At 41.1% G+C, this 18,718-nt stretch overlaps 1 protein-coding gene across 3 annotated transcripts in view; it reads right to left on the bottom strand.

The window, feature by feature from the left end:
* DGKD (diacylglycerol kinase delta) overlaps positions 1 to 18,718 on the bottom strand; it is a 108,550-nt gene that overhangs the window by 89,578 nt on the left and 254 nt on the right. The window lies entirely within an intron of this gene.

Here is an 18,718-nt window from a genome sequence, read left to right as displayed (position 1 = left end):
AAAAAAAAATCCCTTTTAAAATCACATCAAAAAATAAATAAATAAAACACTTAGGAATAAACCTGACTAAGGAGGTGAAAGACACATATGCTGAGAACTATAAAACACTGATAAAGGAAACTGATTCAAAGAAATGGAAAGGTATCCCATGCTCATGGATTGGGAAAATTAATATTGTTAAAACGGCCACACTACCCAAAGCAATCTACAGATTTCATGTGAGCCCTATCAAATTACCTGTGACATTTTTCACAGAACTATAACAAATAATCATAAAATGTATGTGGAACCACAAAAAACCCAGAATTGCCAAAGCTATCCTAAGGAAAAAGAACGAAGCTGGAGGCATAACCCTCCCAGACTTCAGACGATACTACAAAGCTACATTAATCAAAGCAGCATGGTACTGGCACAAAAACAGACATATGGATCAATGGAACAGAACAGAGAGCCCAGAAATAAACTCACACACTTACAGTCAATTAATCTTCAATAAAGGAGGCAAGAATATACCATGGAGAAAAGACAGTCTCTTCACCAAGTGGTGTTGGGAAAGCTGGACAGATGCCTGTAAATCAATGAAGTTAGAACACTCCCTCACACCATACACAAAAATAAACTCAAAACGGCTTAAAGACTTAAATATAAGACATGACACCATAAAACTCCTAGAAGAGAACATAGGTAAAACATTCTCTGACATAAATCATAGCAATGTTTTCTTAGGTCAGTCTCCCAAGGCAAAAGAAATAAAAGCAAAAATAAATGAATGGGACCCAATCAAACTTATAAACTTTTGCACAGCAAACGAAACCATAAAGAAAACAAAAAGATGACCTACAGAATGGGAGAAAATATTTGAAAACAGTGTGACCAAAAGGGGCTTAATTTCCAAAATATACAAACAGCTCATACAGTTCAATATCAGAAAAACAAACAACCCAATCAAAAAATGGGCAGAAGACCTAAGTAGACATTTCTCCAAAGAAGACATACAGATGGCCAACAGGCACATGAAGAGATGCTCAACATCGTTAATTACTAGGAATTCCCTGGTAGTCCGGTAGTTTGGACTCCGTGCTTTCACTGCTGAGGGCCCAGGTTCAATCCCTGGTTGGGGAACTAAGATCCCACAAGCTGCGTGGTGTGACCAAGGAAAAAAATAAAAAGTAAAATAAAATAAAACATCGCTAATTATTAAAGAAATGCAAATCAAAGCTATAATGAGGTACCACCTCACACCAATCAGAATGGCCATCATTAAAAAGTCTACAAATAGTAAATGCTGGAGAGGGTGAGCAGAAAAGGTAACCCTCCTACACTGTTGGTGGGAATGCAAATTGGTGCAGCCACTATGGAGAACAGTATGGAGGCTCCTTAAAAAACTGAAAATAGAGTTAGCATATGATTCAGCAATCCCACTCCTGGGCAAATCACCAGAGAAAACTCTAATTCGAAAAGATACATGCATCCTAATGTTCACAGCAGCATTATTTACAATAGCCAAGACATGGAAGCAACCTAAGTGTCCACCAGCAGATGAATGGATAAAATGGATAACTAATAAGAACCTGCTGTTTAAAAAAATAAATAAAATTAAAAAAAAAAAACTTTCACTACATTTTTTTTCTCTCTTTAAAACTATAACTTTGAAAGGCCTACTCTTGAAGGTCAGGGTGAATTCCACTGAAATTCAATGTGGTCAATATGATTTGTAGTCTTCAGAGATTCAAAATAAATAAATGAAAAAAAGAAAAAAAAAAGAAGATGTGGTATATACATACACACACATACACAAACACACTGGAATATTACTCAGCCATAAAAAAAGAATGAAATAATGTCATTGGCAGCAACAGGGGTGGACCTAGAGAGTATCATACTAAGTGAAGTAAGTCAGAGAGAGAAAGACCAATATCATATGATATAATTTATATGGGGAATCTAAAAAAATGATACAAATGAACTTATTTACAAAACAGAAACAGACTCACAACAAACTTATGGTTATCAAAGGGGAAGGGGGGAGGGATAAATTAGGAGCTTGGGATTAACAGATACACACTGCTATATATAAAATAGATAAACAACAAGGACCTACTGCATAGCACAGGGAACTATATTCAATACCTTGTAATAACCTATAATGGAAAAGAATCTGAAAAAGTGTGTGTGTGTGTGTATATATATATATATATATATATATATATATATATATATGAATCACTTTGCTTTACACCAGAAACTAACACAACATTATAAATCAACTATACTTCAATAAAATTTTTTAAAAAATAAAAAGAGTGAAAAGACAGCCCACAGAATGGGAGAAAATATTTGCAAATCGTGTATCTGATAACTGTCTATTATCCAAAATATATAAAGAACTCTTACAACTCAACAACAAAAAAATAACCCAATTTTAAAATGGGCAAAGGACTGGAATAGACATTTCTCCAAATAAGATATATAAATGGCCAACAAGCACGTGAAAAGATGCTCAACACCATTAGTCATTAAGGAAATGCAGATCAATACCATGAGATACCACTTCATACCCTCCAGGATGGCCGTAATCAAAATAAAAAAAGAGAGAGAGAGAGAGAGAAGGGAAGGAAGAAAGGGCAGAAAATAACAAGTGTTGACAAGTGTGAAGAAATTGAAACCCTCAAACATTGCTGTTGGAAATGTACAATGCTGCAGCCATTGTGAAAAAGTTTGGAAATTCCTAAGTAAGATGAACACAGAATTACCCAGCAATTCCACTCCCTAGGTATACACCCGAAAGAACTGAAGACAGACATTCAAACAGTATTCATAGCAGCTCTACTCACAATAGCCAAAGGGTAGAAGCAATTCAAATATACATCAACAGATAAACAGATAAAACAAATGGAGTATTATTCCATACAGTGAATGTTACTCAGCCATTAAAAGGAATGAAGTACTGACACACGCTACAACATGGATGAACCCTGAAACATTATGCTAAGGGAAAGATGCCAGACACAAAAGGCCACACACATATTTTATGATTCCATTTACGTGAAATATCCAGAACAGGCAAACCCACAGAGATGGAAAGCAGGGTAGTGGCTGCCAGGGGCTGAGGAAGAAGAGGCAGTGGGGAATGACTTCTTAATGCGGAAGGGGTTTCAATGTGGGGGATAAAGAAGTTCTGGAAGTGAAAGTGGTGATGGAAGGGTGACCCTCTTCCATCTTGCCCCAAGGACAAAGCACTGCTCATCCTGGAGCCTGAGGTGTACCTCACCGCCGTGGAGCCAGAGGAGCCAGGCCCAGGAAAACCACCACAAACCAGGCACCCTTCACCTTCAGATGCAGAAGAGCAGAGCCAGCCAGAAATGGGTGGCAGGTGACCCAAAACCTCCCACTACTCAGACCGAGATGGCGGGGAGAGTCACTGGACCTGGGCCCAGTTTCATACGGGACTCACATCTCTTCCAGAGCCAAGCACACAGCTAACAGCAGTTCAAACCCACAGAGCAGCAAATACCATTCAAGGATCAATAAATCAAAACAAAAACAAAAAAGTGGAGGTGGGAGTTTGAAGATATACCATAAAGCACATACATAAATCTGAAATGAATTATTACAGAAAACGGAAGACCTTTTTAGAAAATATGTGCCTCTACTGAAAAATTAAAGTTAAATTTTTTTTAAAGAACAGGGAGCACCAATGTGAACAATATGAAATTAAAAGACAACAAGCTAAGATACAGGCCATGATTAGGATAGGAAGCAAAAATAATCACACTACAGCAGAATTTAAATCCACATGGAAGGGGCTACAGGGGAAATGCACACTGCAGAAAATGTCATTGATGGTGCACAGGACAAAACTGAGGTGCCCACAGAATGCTGCTGGATACGGTGGAGAGGAGAAAAGACAGAGAAAAGCTCATGGACAGAGTGGTGAAGGGACAGATTATCTAACCTACAAATAATAAGAACCACCCAAAAGGAACACAAAATAAATGGAGATGCAATAATCAGAGGTAGAGAAGACAAAAGCTTTCCACCTCATTTATTAATACTGCCCCAAAAAGGAAAGCAAAGAGCTGCCAGCCTGATGTGCTGAAATCACTGGGCACTGTCTGTCCCAGGCACAGGAGAGAGAAGGACAGCATCACACATGGGCCATCCCCTCTGCCCTGCAACCCCACCTCTGGGCTCCATCCTGAAGATTAAAAGACAGATCATGACACAGCAAGCAAGTGCTCGAAGACCAAAGAGCCAGCTTGAAGGGGCTCTCCTGGGAAAATGGGGACAATCTGAGCATGAAAAAGAATCAGACTATAACTGATTACAAAACTGAATAAAAAGTCATGAATCCACAGTGATAACCCCCCCTCTCCCAGCAGAGAGAGAGAGAGAGAGAGAGAAACAAAACAAAACCATTTGCCTCCGCTAGGAATGACTATTCTACCAAACGCTTACTTTGAAAATTGGTAATTAAACAGAAAGAATCCAGCAATTACTCTGCCTTTGGTAGGAAGAAATGTAGTCGTTCCCCAGCTGAACTGGGAAAAATTTACCAAATACTAACAGATAATTGTGGAAGAAACGACAGAAAGCTGAGGGAGGGGGTAGGTCCATTTTTCAAACTCTCTCAAGTTCTCTTAATAAAACTGATTCAGGCCAGTTATTATGTATAAATGCTGAAAATCATTTGATAAAAAGTTGTTGGATAAAAGGATTATTTGCAGGGTGTCTAGGAATCACCTCACAGATTACTTCCTAATCTCAAAGAAGGAAATCCACATTTCCAGTAGAAATATCTAGCATCTCCACATAAACCAAATGATGACACAGCAGAGGAGACTGCCTGCCTGACAGGACATGGAACATCCCACACCTAGGAGATTTGCCCAAAACATCAACCTGAATATAACTGAGTCTTCAAACCTCTCTTCCAGTTTATAGCAAATACAGAGTATAAAAGAACGATGCAAAAGAAACCATGAGGAAACAATCAGACAAATCCAGAAACAGATTTTACAAGACAACTGCCCTTGTCTCTTCAAAAAGTCAATGTCGGAAAGGGGAGGGGAGGGGAGGGGAGAGAGGGCGAAGGTTGCTGAGGGCAGCTGTCCTAGGTTAAGAGACTAAAGAGATACAACCAATGCATGAATTTTGATTGGTACATGGTTCCCAAAAGGGAGGCTATAAAAGGCATTTTTGGTTCAACTGGGGAAAACTAAAAAGAATATAGATATTGGAAAATTACAATTAATATCTTAGGTGTAATAATGGTATATAGGAAAATGTCCTTATTTTTAGGAGTACTTATTTGTAGGAGTTTAGGTGTAAAAATGGACCATATAGGAAATGTCATTTTTAGAAGATACACATTGAGCTGTTTAGGGATAGACTGTCACGATGCCTACAAATGGTTTAGTAAATCATTTATTTCTATTTAATACATATAGATAAAGCATATTTGGCAATATGTTACCAATTGCTGAATCCTGATAGTAAGTATATTAGGTACCTTTTTAATTTTTCACAATAAAAAATTGAAGAGCTTTCCTTGCAAAGTATTCTTCACAGAATATGTGGTACAACCATTACAAAGGATAAGAAAAAAGAGATTTTAATAACATGGAGAAATGCTCATAACATTAAAGTGAAAACTTACATATAGTTTCATTTCAACTAAATTAAACATATCCAGAAAAATAGCCCAGAAGGGAATACCAAAGTAACAATAAAGCTAGTGCTGGTGGACCTCCGGGTGCTGAAATCCGTGACTTTCTTCCCCAGCCCTCGCCCAGCTCTCCTACTTCCTTCTCAGACTGGCCCTCCTCCTCTACTCACTTCCTAAAAGCCAATGGCCCCAGATCTGCCCAGACCCCCTTCCACTACCCACTATTCTCCCTCTCAGGCTCTGAGGAAGCATTCCTACTGTTTCCGCATGACTGTTACGGGGCTGGACAGAACAGAGTAGGAAGAGGTGTAATCTGGAATCTGTGGGACCCAGGTGGCTTCAGGGCACACCCACAAGCCACCTAACTGCCTCTGTGGCCCTCATCTGCGAAGCCGGCATAGTTGAGAAGAGGATCCTGGATACCATGCAGCAGAGCTCAGCGAGAGCAGAGCTGGTCCTCACTGGTCCTCAACCACAGCTCCTCGTGGGAAAGAGCTCCATTCGCCAGCCAGTCACGGGAAACACGAGCCTCCTCTTCCTCCTCCCCCTTCCCCTCCCCCTCCTCCCCAACACCCCCACCAAACCATCACCGAGTTCTCACAATGTCAAATCCAGCTAATTCTCTCCATCACCACTACCACAACCTTGGCCCAGGCCACCATCATCTCTCACCGCATGGGTCAGCCAGCATCCACTCGGGCGGCCACAACACAGCCAGAGCAATCTTTCCAACCTGGATCAGATGTCTCACTCCGTCCTAAAATCTTAAAGCAATAGTATCCCGCTATTACAGAGCTTCTACCCGGCTCCCTAGCCTCATGGCACAATCACGGTCTCCTCAGCTCTTGCTAACTCTATCCACGCCAGCTTTCTTTCAGCCTCTTGATTTCCCCAAGCTCCCTCTGGCCACAGGGTCTTTGCATACCTCTTTGACCAACTACCTCCTCCTCATTCTTCTATTTATCTTTTTTTTTAAATCTTTTTCAGTACAGCACAGGGAATATAATGACTTTAAATGGAGTATAATCTATGAAAATATTGAATCACCATGGTGTACACTGGAAACTAATATAATGTTGTAAATCAACTATACTTCAATTTAAAAAATCTTTTTCATTACAAAATAGCACACATGAAGTCCACGAAACAAAACTGTACAATTATCACAAGCTGAGAACCCAATTAACCACCACCTAGGTGAAGAAACAACACTACCGGCCCTGCAGAAGCTCCCTCTCTCAAGGACCATCCAGTCACTACCCACCACTTCCCACCACCCCGACTTCTCTGGTAATCGTCTTCCTTGCTCGCAGCTTAAACACACAAGCAGGCAAGTCTAAACTCCTTAGTGTCCTACCTGTTCGGAACTGGATGTAAACGAATCATACAGAATGTACTCTTTTATGTCTAGCTTTTTTGGCCTGCAACGTTAATGGCTGTGATTAATCCTGAAATCAGCAGGTAGCAGTAGTTCATTTTCACTGATGTTCAGCATTCTCTTGTAAGAACATACTATAATTTATCAATTCTACTGCTGACAGACACTTGGGTTGCTTCCACTTTTGAGCTGTTACAAATAATACACTAGTAATATTCTTGTACATGCCTCTTGGAGTACATTTGCTTACATAAGCTATTAGATATATACCCAGAAGTAGAATTGCTGAAACATAGGGTATACATGCCCTCAACTTTAATAGATGCTGCTACACTGTCTTGTAAAGTGGTGTTACCAATTTAATATTCCCACCACAGCATTCCCTTGCTCCACATCCTTACTAACACCTGAAGAGACACCATATGGAACATATGTATAGGGCAAGATATTGGCGGGCGGGGGCTAGAGCACCCATGCCCGCTCTGGGTGTGCTACCCTCTCAGCATATTAATGCATTCACCAACCCAGAAGCTCCCCGAATCACCTTGTTAAAGAGATTTTATAACTCAAACCTCCAGCCCCACTCCACTCCTAGGAAGTTGGGGGTAAGGCTGAAAGTTCCCACCTCTAACCGCTTATTTGGTCTTTCTGGTGACCAGCTGCCATCCTGAAGCTATCTAAGGGCCCCACCCTGAGTCACCTTATTAGCATAAATTCAGGTGTAGTCAAAAGAGGCTTCCAGGGTTGGGCAAAGCACAGTCCATGAGCAAATCCAGCCATCACCTATTTTTGTGAAGAACACAGCCATGCCCATGTTGCCTATAGCTGCTTCTACACTACAATGCAGAGTTGAGTAGCAGCCACAGAAATGGTGTACAGCCACAAACCTTAAATATTTACTATCTGGCCCTTTACCGAAAAAGCTTGACATCCCTCTCCCCTTTCCAATTTGAGTATGAATGAATGTTGAATTTTATCAAAATGTTTTTCCTGCAACTGGTACCACAGCTGTTAGCCTCGAGAAGTGTTATCCTTGTCTTACAGGAAACCACCAGAAGAGAAAAACAAAAGCCCACCAGAACTGGTTAGAACCAGCTAGGCCCAAGATGGCGGAAGCCCTGACCTCCAGTAGACCTAGGGCCGCATAAGCCCACGGTAATGCCTTAGCGTGCTGAACGACACACCCACCAGCGCCATGACAGCTGACAAGTACCATGACAACGACCAGAAGAGCCCATACAAGGACTAAAAAGGAGTACTGTCTCAGTTCCAGGTCCTAACCACACCCCTGTTCTCAGATAAGTCATGAATATTGCTCCCTCTCTTTACTCAATTCCCTCCCTTTTACCTTGACCCTCCTATACACATGGTGTTCCAGCCTAAACAGGGTTGAGAAGTTGATTTGCGAACTAAGTTCCCACTTCTCCATTCTTAGGCCATTGAATAAAGCTTGTGCGCTTGTGCCGTTCCAATCTCGGCATCAGTTTTGTTACTGGCTGAGACACGGGGTCTCAGCCCAGACTAGTGGGTAACACATCTATGAGAAGATCATACAATTTGTTTAGGAATTTTTCACCTATGTTCATTAGTAATATTGGACTGTCATCTTCCTTTCTTATAAGGAACTTAGGTTTTATAATTTTGAAATTTTGCTGGTCTCAGGTCTCTATTTCCTGAAGATTTTATGTAAAACTGGTATTATTTCTTCCTTAAATGCTTAGAATTCACTGGTAAAGTCATCTGGGCCTAGAGTTTTCCTTGTTGGAAGATTTCAACTTATGGATTCAATATCTTTAATAGTTATAAAGACAATTTACATTTCTATTTGTGTCAGCTTTAAGTTGTGTTTTTCTAGGAATTTGTCCACTTCATCTAAAGATTCAAAGTATAAAGTTGTTTATAATACCTGCCTACTCTTTTTAACGTCTGCAAGATCTTCGATGATGTCCCTTTTTCATTCCTAACATTAATTATTTGCTTTCTCTAATTTTTTCCTGATTACTCCTGCTGGGGTTTGTCAATTTTGTCAGATTTTTTTTTTTTCCAAAGACGCCATTTCTGTCTTTGTTTATCCTTTCTAATGAGTATTTTTCATTTCGTTAAATTCTGCTCTTCATTATTTCCTTCATTCTATTTTCTTTGAGTTTAATGTGTTGCTAGTCTTCTAATCACCTAATACACAGCCTAGCTCATGGATTTTCAGCAGTCTTCTTTTGTAACATAAATGCATTTAAAGATATAAACCTCCCTCTAAACATTACTTCAGCGGTATCCCATTAGTTATATGTATTTTGCTATCATTCAACTGAAAACATTTTCTACCTCTGACTCATAAGTTATTTGGAAACAAATTTCTAAATTTCCAGATATATGAGGATTTTCATTTTATTGATTTCTAGCTTAATTCCACTGTTGTTAGAGAACACAGTCTGTATAATTTCAATATTTTGAAATTTGTTGAGAATTGCCTTGTGGCCAGCACATAGTGAATTTTGACCAATGTGTCCTGTGCTTTTGAAAAGAATTTTGATTCTGCAATTGCTCGGTACAGTGTCCTATATATGTCCATTAGGTCAAGTTTAGTACTTTGTTGTTCAATTTTTCTTTATTTTTACAAATTTCTGTCTGCTTATCATAACAGCCTCTGAAACAGGTGTGTTTAATATCCCACTATGATCATAGATTTATTTCCATTACAGTTGTATTAATTTTTCTTCTAAATATTTTGAAGTTACATTAGGTATATAGAGTTTAAATTATTGTATCTAAAATAAAACTTTTATCATTTATCAGTATCATATCTTTATCTCTAATAATAAATTCTGCCCTCAAAGACTATTTTGTCTGACATTAAAATACTACAGCAACTTTCTTTAGGTTGATGTGTGCATAGTATTTTTTCCCATTCTTTTACTTTCAATCTTTTTATATCCTTCTGTTTTAAATATATCTCTCTTAAATAACCTGGTCTGCTTTTGTTTTCTTACCTGTCTGACAATCTCTGACTTTTAACTGGAGCATTCAACTTCACTTACATTTAATGTGATTACTGCTATATTGGGATTTAAGTCTATCCACTTACTGTTTGCTTTCTCTTTGTTCCACTTGTTCAATGTTTCCTTTTCTCTCCTTTTTTAAAAAAATTTTATTGAAGTATAGTTGATTTACAGTGTTGTGTTAATTTCTGCTGTACAGCAAAGTGATTCAGTTATACATATATATATACACATTCTTTTTTATATTCTTTTTCATTATGGTTTATCACAGGGTACTGAATATAGTTCCCTGTGCTATACAATAGGATCTTGTTGTTTATCCATAACAGTTTGCATCTGCTAATCCCAAACTCCCAATCTCTCCCTCTCCCTTTTCTCTCCTTTCTTGCCTTCTTTCAGATTTGGAATTTCTTATTATTCAATTTTTCTTGCCTTTTAGCTTAGATACCATATCATCTTTCACAATTTAGTGGCTGCTGCACAGATTACAACATGTATCCCTGACTTGTCTAATATTAATTGGTTCTTTTTCTTTTTCCTGGAATTGCAAGGAAAACTTTAAACAGTTTTATTCCATTTACCTCCTTTCTGACTTACATACTGTTGCTATGTATTTTAATTCTATATATATTTTAAACCCAAAGACAGATGGAGAGATATACTATGTTCTTGGATTGGAAGAATCAACATTGTGGAAATGACTATACTACCCAAAGCAATCTACAGATTCAATGCAATCCCTAACAAACTACCAATGGCATTTTTCACAGAACTAGAACAAAAAATTTCACAATTTGTATGGAAACACAAAAGACCCTGAATAGCCAAAGCAATCTTGAGAAAGAAAAACGGAGCTGGAGGAATCAGGCTCCCAGACTTCAGACTATACTACAAAGCGACAGTAATCAAAACAGTATGGTACTGGCACAAAAAGAGAAATATAGATCAATGCAACAGGATAGAAAGCCCAGAGATAAACCCACGCACATATGGTCACCTTATTTTTGATAAAGGAGGCAAGAATATACAATGGAGAAAAGACAGCCTCTTCAATAAGTGGTGCTGGGAAAACTGGACAGCTACATGTAAAAGAATGAAATTAGAACATTTCCTAACATCATACACAAAAATAAACTCAAAATGGATGAAAGACCTAAATGTAAGGCCAGACACTATAAAACTCTTAGAGGAAAACATAGGCAGAACACTCTATGACATCAATCACAGCAAGATCCTTTTTGACCTATCTCCTAGAGAAATGGAAATAAAAACAAAAATAAACAAATGGGACTTAATGAAACTTAAAAGCTTTTGCACAGCAAAGGAAACCATAAACAAGTTGAAAAGACAACCCTCAGAATGGGAGAAAATACTTGCAAATGAAGCAACTGACAAAGGATTAATTTCCAAAATTTACAAGCAGCTCATGCAGCTCAATATCAAAAAAACAAACAACCCAATCCAAAAATGGACAGAAGACCTAAATAGACATTTCTCCAAAGAAGATATACAGATTGCCAACAAACACATGAAAGGATGCTCAACATCACTAATCATTAGAGAAATGCAAGTCAAAACTACAATGAGGTACCACCTCACACCAGCCAGAATGGCCATCATGAAAAAATCTACAAACAGTAAATGCTGGAGAGGGTGTGGAGAAAAGGGAACCCTCTTGCACTGTTGGTGGGAATGCAAATTGATACAGCCACTATGGAGAACAGTATGGAAGTTCCTTAAAAAACTAAAAATAGAACTACCAAATGACCCAGCAATCCCACTACTGGGCATATACCCTGAGAAAACCATAATTCAAAAAGAGTCATGTACCACAATGTTCACTGCAGCTCTATTTACAATAGCCAGGACACAAACAAAAACACCCGTTGATGTTTCCTTCATTATGGGTCTGCACACAAAAAATTGATTTTGTTTATTTGAAAACATCTTTATTTCAGCTTTATTTCTGAAGGATCTTTTGGCTGAGTAAAGAATTAGGGTTAGCAGTTTCTTCCAGCACTTAAACTTCGACTGACTTCTGCTTCCATGGCTTCTGTTAAGAACACAGCTGTCAATCTCACTGTTGCTCTTTTGAGGGTAATCTGTCTCCAGTTGCTTTCAAGTCTCCTCTTCATCTGTGGTTTTCAGCAGTTTTATTATGAAGTGGTAGGTGAGGCTTTCTTTGTGTTCACATGGCTACTGAATCTGTGGGTGGTGCCTTTTTATAGTTGTGGGAAGTTCTCAGGCATTATCTTTACAAATGTTGTTTCTGCCCAATTTTCTCATAAAAGATCTTTTCACTGTTATCTCTGACTCCTGCCTTATCTGCTAATTTCTCCATTTTTTTATGTCTCCAGGCTTCCTTATGGGTAATTTTCTTTTGAGCTATCTTCTGGGCCACTGAATTCTTTCTTCAGCCGTGTCTATTCTACCCTTCCTTTGAGAACTTAACTTTGATTATTACATTTTCCAGTTTTAGAATTTTCATTTGGTTCTTTTTTAGTTTCTAGTTCTCTGCCAGAATTCTCAGTCTGGTCTTTTATCTCCTTAAACATAGTAAGCATAGTTGTTTCAAAATCTGTGTCTGATGTCTAGAGCCCCTGTTAATCTGTCTTTATAGTCTGCTGTTTCCATTGGTTTTAATTCACGTGGCCTTGCCTCCCCGTGTGTCTGTTCTTCATTGAACACCAAACAGTGAATTTACAACATGGCTTGTGAAAATAACTGGACGACTGGATGATGTCATCTCCCTCTACAGAGGACTGAAGTTGCTTCTGTTAAGCACCTAAAAACAACAGCACTCTGGGATTACCTTAATTTCAGAGACCTGACATGCTATGAAGCATGACTGCAGGCCTTTGGAAGTCCTACTTCTAATCCTCCTCATTCCTTGGAAGTGGCTTTTTGGGATCCTAAACCAAATTGAGGGAGCTCACCCAGGATTGCTGCCCTTTGGCAGATCCCAATACCTCAGGTCCCACAGGCATTTCTGACTGCTTCACAGAGCTCAGCCCCTTGGCGTCCCCTTCAGAGTCAGTACATGCCCTACGTTAATTTCCTGTGGCTGCCCTATAACCAAGGCCACAGACTGGGAGGCTTAAACAACAGAAATTTGTTGTCCCAAAGTCCAGGAAGCTAGAAGTCCAAAATCAAGGTGTCAGCAGGGCCACACTCCCTCTAAAGGATCCAGGGGAGATTCTATCTATTACCTCTTCTAGTGGCCCCACCTGGTCCTTGGTTTGTGACAGCACAGATCTAAATTGCTGGCTCTGTTTTCACATGGCTTTTTTCTCTGTGTGTTCCTTTGTGTCCAAATCTTCCTCCTCTTGCTTTTACAAAGACACCAGACATTAGATTTAGAGTCCTTTCATCACCAAAACAACCCTACAATACCTATGTGGTTATTCTATTAATGCCTTCTTCAGACTACTAGCTCTAGGGGTGTTCTTTGTTGCTCAGGAAGGCCCCCCCAAGTGCCAGCACACTGAACAATTTTAAGGTCTCCACTATTTGCTGAGTTAAACTGAATCTGTGAAATAAAGAAAATAACACCTAGCCCATGCTATTCCCACTAGTATTCAATAAATTAACAATTTTTTAAAAAGATACTCACTGTTAACTGTCTGCCAGATTTGTTTTTATTTGCTATTCTGGCTGCTAGAGATGGAGACTCACCCAGATCAGCTTGAGCTGGGGGCGGAGGGGTTCAGGGGGATGGCTACTAGTCAAGATATAAAAAGTGAACAATCAGAAAGACAGAAATAATCATAAAAGCAACCATTTATTGAATGCTCATAATATGCCAGGCTCAACGCTAAATGAGCGCTGCACAAAGACTACTTCACTTGATTCTATGAGTCACCGTCATCATTTTTATTTTACAGATCTGAGAACTATTATTATCACTTCTATTTTGCAGAGATAGAAACTGAGGCTCAGGAACACACACCTAACATTTACTGTCACCACTCGTTACCCAAGAACTAGTATTTTCCCTATTTACAGATAAGGAAACCAAGTCTTGAGAGGTTTGGAGACTTGTTCGTGACACCAAAGTTTAGACTCTTAAATACTGCTACATACTAGCTTTAAAAAAAACCTTTTAGGGACTTCTCTGGTGGTCCAGTGGTTAAGAATCTATCTTGCAATGCAAGGGATGCCACTTCAATCCCTGGTCAGGGAACTAAGATCCCACATGCCTCGGGGCAACTAAGCCCGCGAGCCACAACTAGAGAGAGGCCCACGTGCCACAACGAAAGACCCCACGTGCTGCAACTAAGACCCGACACAGCCAAAAAATAAATAAATAAATATTTAAGGAAAAAAAAAAAAAAACCTTTTTTACCACTTCACACCCATTAGGATAGCTATAATCAAAAAGATAAAACAACTGAGGACATGGAGAAACTGGAACCCTCATACCTTACTAGTGGAAATGTAAAATAGTGCAGTCACTTTGGAAAACAGTCTGGCAGTTTCTCAAAGACTAAGCATAGAGTTACCATGTGACCCAGCAAATCTACTCCTAGGTATATATCCACCAGAAATGAAACATATGTACACACAGAAATATGTACATGAATGTTCATAGCAGCATTATCCAGAATAGCCAAAAAGTGAAAATAACCCAAATGCCCATCAACAGATGAATGTAAATAAAACGTAGTACATCCATACAATGGTATATTACTCAGCAGTAAAACGAAAAGAAGTACTGGCACAGGCTACAGCGTGGATGAATTTTGAACACGTTTTACTAAGTGAAAGAAACCAGACACAAAGGGTACATACTGCATATTATATTTATATGAGATGTCCAGAATCAGCAAATCCACAAAATAGAAAGCAGACTAGCAGTTGCCTAGGGTTGAGAGAGTTGGGAGGAAACGGGGAGTAAATGCTAATGGTTATGGGTTTCCTTTTTTTTTTTTTTTTTCCGTTGCGTTGGGTCTTCGTTGCTGCACGCGGGCTTTCTCTAGTTGTGGCGAGCAGGCTTCTCATTGCAGTGGCTTCTCTTGTTTCGGAGCACGGGCTCTAGGCGCACGGGCTTCAGTAGTTGTGGCATGCGGGCTCAGTAGTTGTGGCTCGAGGGCTCTAGAGCACAGGCTCAGTAGTTGTGGCACACAGGCTTAGTTGCTCCGTGGCACGTGGGATCTTCCTGGACCAGGGATCGAACCCGTGTCCCCTGTATTGGCAGGAGGATTCTTAACTACTGCGCCACCAGGGAAGTCCCATGGGTTTCTTTTTGGGGTGATGAAAATATTCTAAAACTGACTGTGGTGATGATTACACAACCGTGAATATACTAAAAACCACTGAACTGTATACTTTAAATGAGTGAGCTGTATGGTATGTGAATTTTGTCTTAGTAAAGCTGTTTTTTAAGTAATTTATAACTTGAACATTTTACTTACTTTCTACTAGTCTTCATTTCACAATGGAAAAAATACTTTGTTTAACTTTGAAATTAAGAATATAAGCACTTTAATGCCCAAAGCCAAAAATGTTAACTTTTTAAAAACTTTTAAATAAATTAAGCTCCATCTTAACTGATAAGGCTTCACAGAATCACACTGTTCTCTACTCAGATTTCAAAATACCTTATAATGTGTTCATAAACTAATTTACCAGTGTATTAGTTCCATTTTCTTTTTTCCACACTAGGTATGTGGTCCTATAAAATCACTACTGTGTACTATGGTAAGGAAATGAAAAGAAGTAATGTGTTTGCTGGGGACAGTTGGAACATATGAAAATATCAGACATACATGAAATGCTAAACTAATAAATGACCATCTCAAATCTATACACATCAAATTTTCAAAGACTTTCCCCATCAAAGACTTGGGGAAAAGTTTTAAAAGAACCTCACGAATAAAGATTTCTTTTGGCGCTTGGTAAGGCTTCTCTTTATACACGTCGTTATGGTCTTGTTTCTCAACGTCTGGTCCATGACCAGCAGCATCTCCTGGGAGGTGATAAATGCAGAACCTCTAGCCCCACTCCAGACCTACTCAACCAGAATCTGCATTTTAACAAGATCCCAAGGGGACGTGTCTGCACATGAAAATGTGAGAAGCACTGTCATAAGACACTTCCTTTTCTTTTTCCATTAAGACAGCTCTAGCTCGCACTGGACTAACGTTTCACAAACTTGACACACATACAGCTCCGGTCCTGGGCCAGCTTGTCCTCAGTGCCATTCCTCACTCTTCCGCTCTACTCCAAATTGCAGATGGGCTGATCCCTGCAGGCTGGGTTTCCCAAGCAGGAGGGGGCATGGGGTGAGTCTCCATGAGCAGCTGTGTCCTTCCAAGCCTCCAGCCCCCGCCAGATGACCCATGGTGGTTCCAGCCTCTGGCGAGTGGTAGCTGTTCCTGATATGCTGCCTCCCGGCTTGTCCTCCAGCTTCGGGGTGGCAGTGGTTTCCTGTTTGCTGCCTCATCACAGAGTTGCCTCACTGCCCACTGTTTGCATTCTCAATTCTTCAGCACCTGCGTGACCACTCCCCATTGAACACTCTCTGTTTTAAATACTTAAAGTGGGTCGTTCCTTTTTGGACTCAGAATGATACCCCATACCATTCTGGATATTTCCCCTGTGCACCACATATACCAGAGGAATTTTCTGAATGGCTTATCTGCTTTAAAAGGGGGAGTAGGGAAGGGAGGTTGGGAGCTACCACACACACAGTAAACCTCACATTCCATCAATCTCTAACAACACAAAAGAAAACTCAACCTTAAGCTATTTGTACAGCAGATGTGACTGTACTCAGAAACTCAAGTCCTCAGGGTGTATTTTTAACACTCTACCCATCCCTCCTCCTCAGCCAGAACAGCTGGTATAACAGCTATTGTTTTAAGAGGGAAAAAAAAGCCTCCTTAAGAACAGAATTCTGGACAAACACTGGAATCTCTGAGAGATCAAATCTTAATAACAGTTGTAAATCACATGATCCAACCTATACTGGGCACACACCATGCTTGAGGACCAAGCAACAGGTGAGAACAACTCCTATCAGTACCATTTAGGGCTACTTGGAGATCTTTCTAGAAGCACCTCTGACCCATCACTCTCATGCTCTGAATAATCCTTAGTGGCTCCCTCTTGCCCAAGGCCACAAACCCAACTCCAGGGCTATCCTTTCAAAATCCAGCCTGATCTACTTTTCCAGTCTCTTCCTCATTCCTCTCAATCTGACCCACTCACCCTCTGACCATTCCCAGGTGTGCCTAAATCTGCAGATACAACATTCAACTAGGTGGAAAGTCCTTCTTTCCTTACTTAGCCTGACAAACTCTTTCCCGCAAGATCCTGCCTCCCAGGGTAGCTGGATTCTCACTCCTCTAAGCTTCCACAGCACTTACTACATCATACTGCCACATGCACGGGTGTCCATCTCCTCCTACAGGCTGGGAACCCCGAAATGGAGAAACTGCCTTCCATCTTGGGATCCTGACCATAGTTCAGATCCAGATCCAAGTTACTACCAGTGACACCCCGGGCAAGACACTTACCCTCTCCACCTCCAATTCCATAAGAAGGGAATGACAGACAACACCCAACACAGTGCGTTATCACCAATGCTAATGAGTTAACCCATGTAAAGTGCTGTAAAGTTAGCCCAAGAAAAGTGCCTGGCACATAGTAAGCATTGGAGAATTACTAGCGTTATAATTATTACTATTACTGTTATACCTGGAACAAAGGAGGTGTTCAATACCTATGTGCTGAATAACTGGAGCACTTCACAATAAAAATGTTTGTAACATTAGGACAAAAGATTACCCCACCCCAGGTATCAGAGGCTGACATAAGATTAAGCAAGAAATGGCTCCCACGGTAAAAGTACCAGCTGAACTCACTGGCCCTGGAGGAAAAGCGCACTGCAGCGGGATGAGATAGTCTGTGCCAGCTGGATCTGCCCAGGCTGTCCACAGACCCAGTCTGCCCTCAGCCACCTGTCCAACCACCTGCCTGAGGAAGCCGTGTGCTAACACAGAGGGCTCACCTGCAGCAAAACCCAAAAGCAGTTTGCAACAGAAACCGCAATGGGAAAACAAAGGGTGCAACTTTACTCCTGCAGAAAGGAAATGCGTCTTTCTGCAGCTAATACTTCGCGTCTGGAGTTCTCCACCGAGAGTGAGATGCCAAGCGGGTGCGCAGCCAGGGACAGCCCCCTCTCCCCGCTTTCCCGAGGAGGGAGAGAGAGACGGTCACGGGACGCGCATCCCTGCCCTTTCCCGCACGAAAATACACGCGAGGGGAGGGAAGGGAAGAGCCCCACACCTGGGTCCAATCGGATTTCTCAGGGGCCACAGGTGAGTGCAGAGCACCCAGCGGGAAAGAGCCCGATCCGTCCTCAGAAATGTGCAGAACCCGAGTCGGGGAGCGCTCGCCGGCCGGACGCAGCCAGGAGTCCCCATTTCTGGTGCGCTCGCCCCCCAGCCTGCAGGCCTGTCCCTCCCGGTCCTCGCGGCGCGGGGCTTCCTCGCGGCCCGCCCCGCCAAGCGCCCCGCCCGCCCGGCCCCGCGCGGCGCCCACCTGCTCCCCGGCCCGGGGTCCCCGCCGCCGCCCCGCCGGGGGACGCGCTCAGCCCCGGGCGCCTGGTCCGTTACCCCACGGAGCGCGCTCCGTCCGGGCAGCGGCGCCCGGCGGGACCCTAGGCCGGGC

The sequence above is a fragment of the Balaenoptera ricei genome, chromosome 7 (genome assembly GCF_028023285.1).
Source record: "Balaenoptera ricei isolate mBalRic1 chromosome 7, mBalRic1.hap2, whole genome shotgun sequence".
Classification (NCBI taxonomy): Eukaryota; Metazoa; Chordata; class Mammalia; order Artiodactyla; family Balaenopteridae; genus Balaenoptera; species Balaenoptera ricei.
The sequence above is the reverse complement of the archived record's forward strand: the minus strand, read 5'-3'. Positions and strand labels throughout refer to the sequence as shown.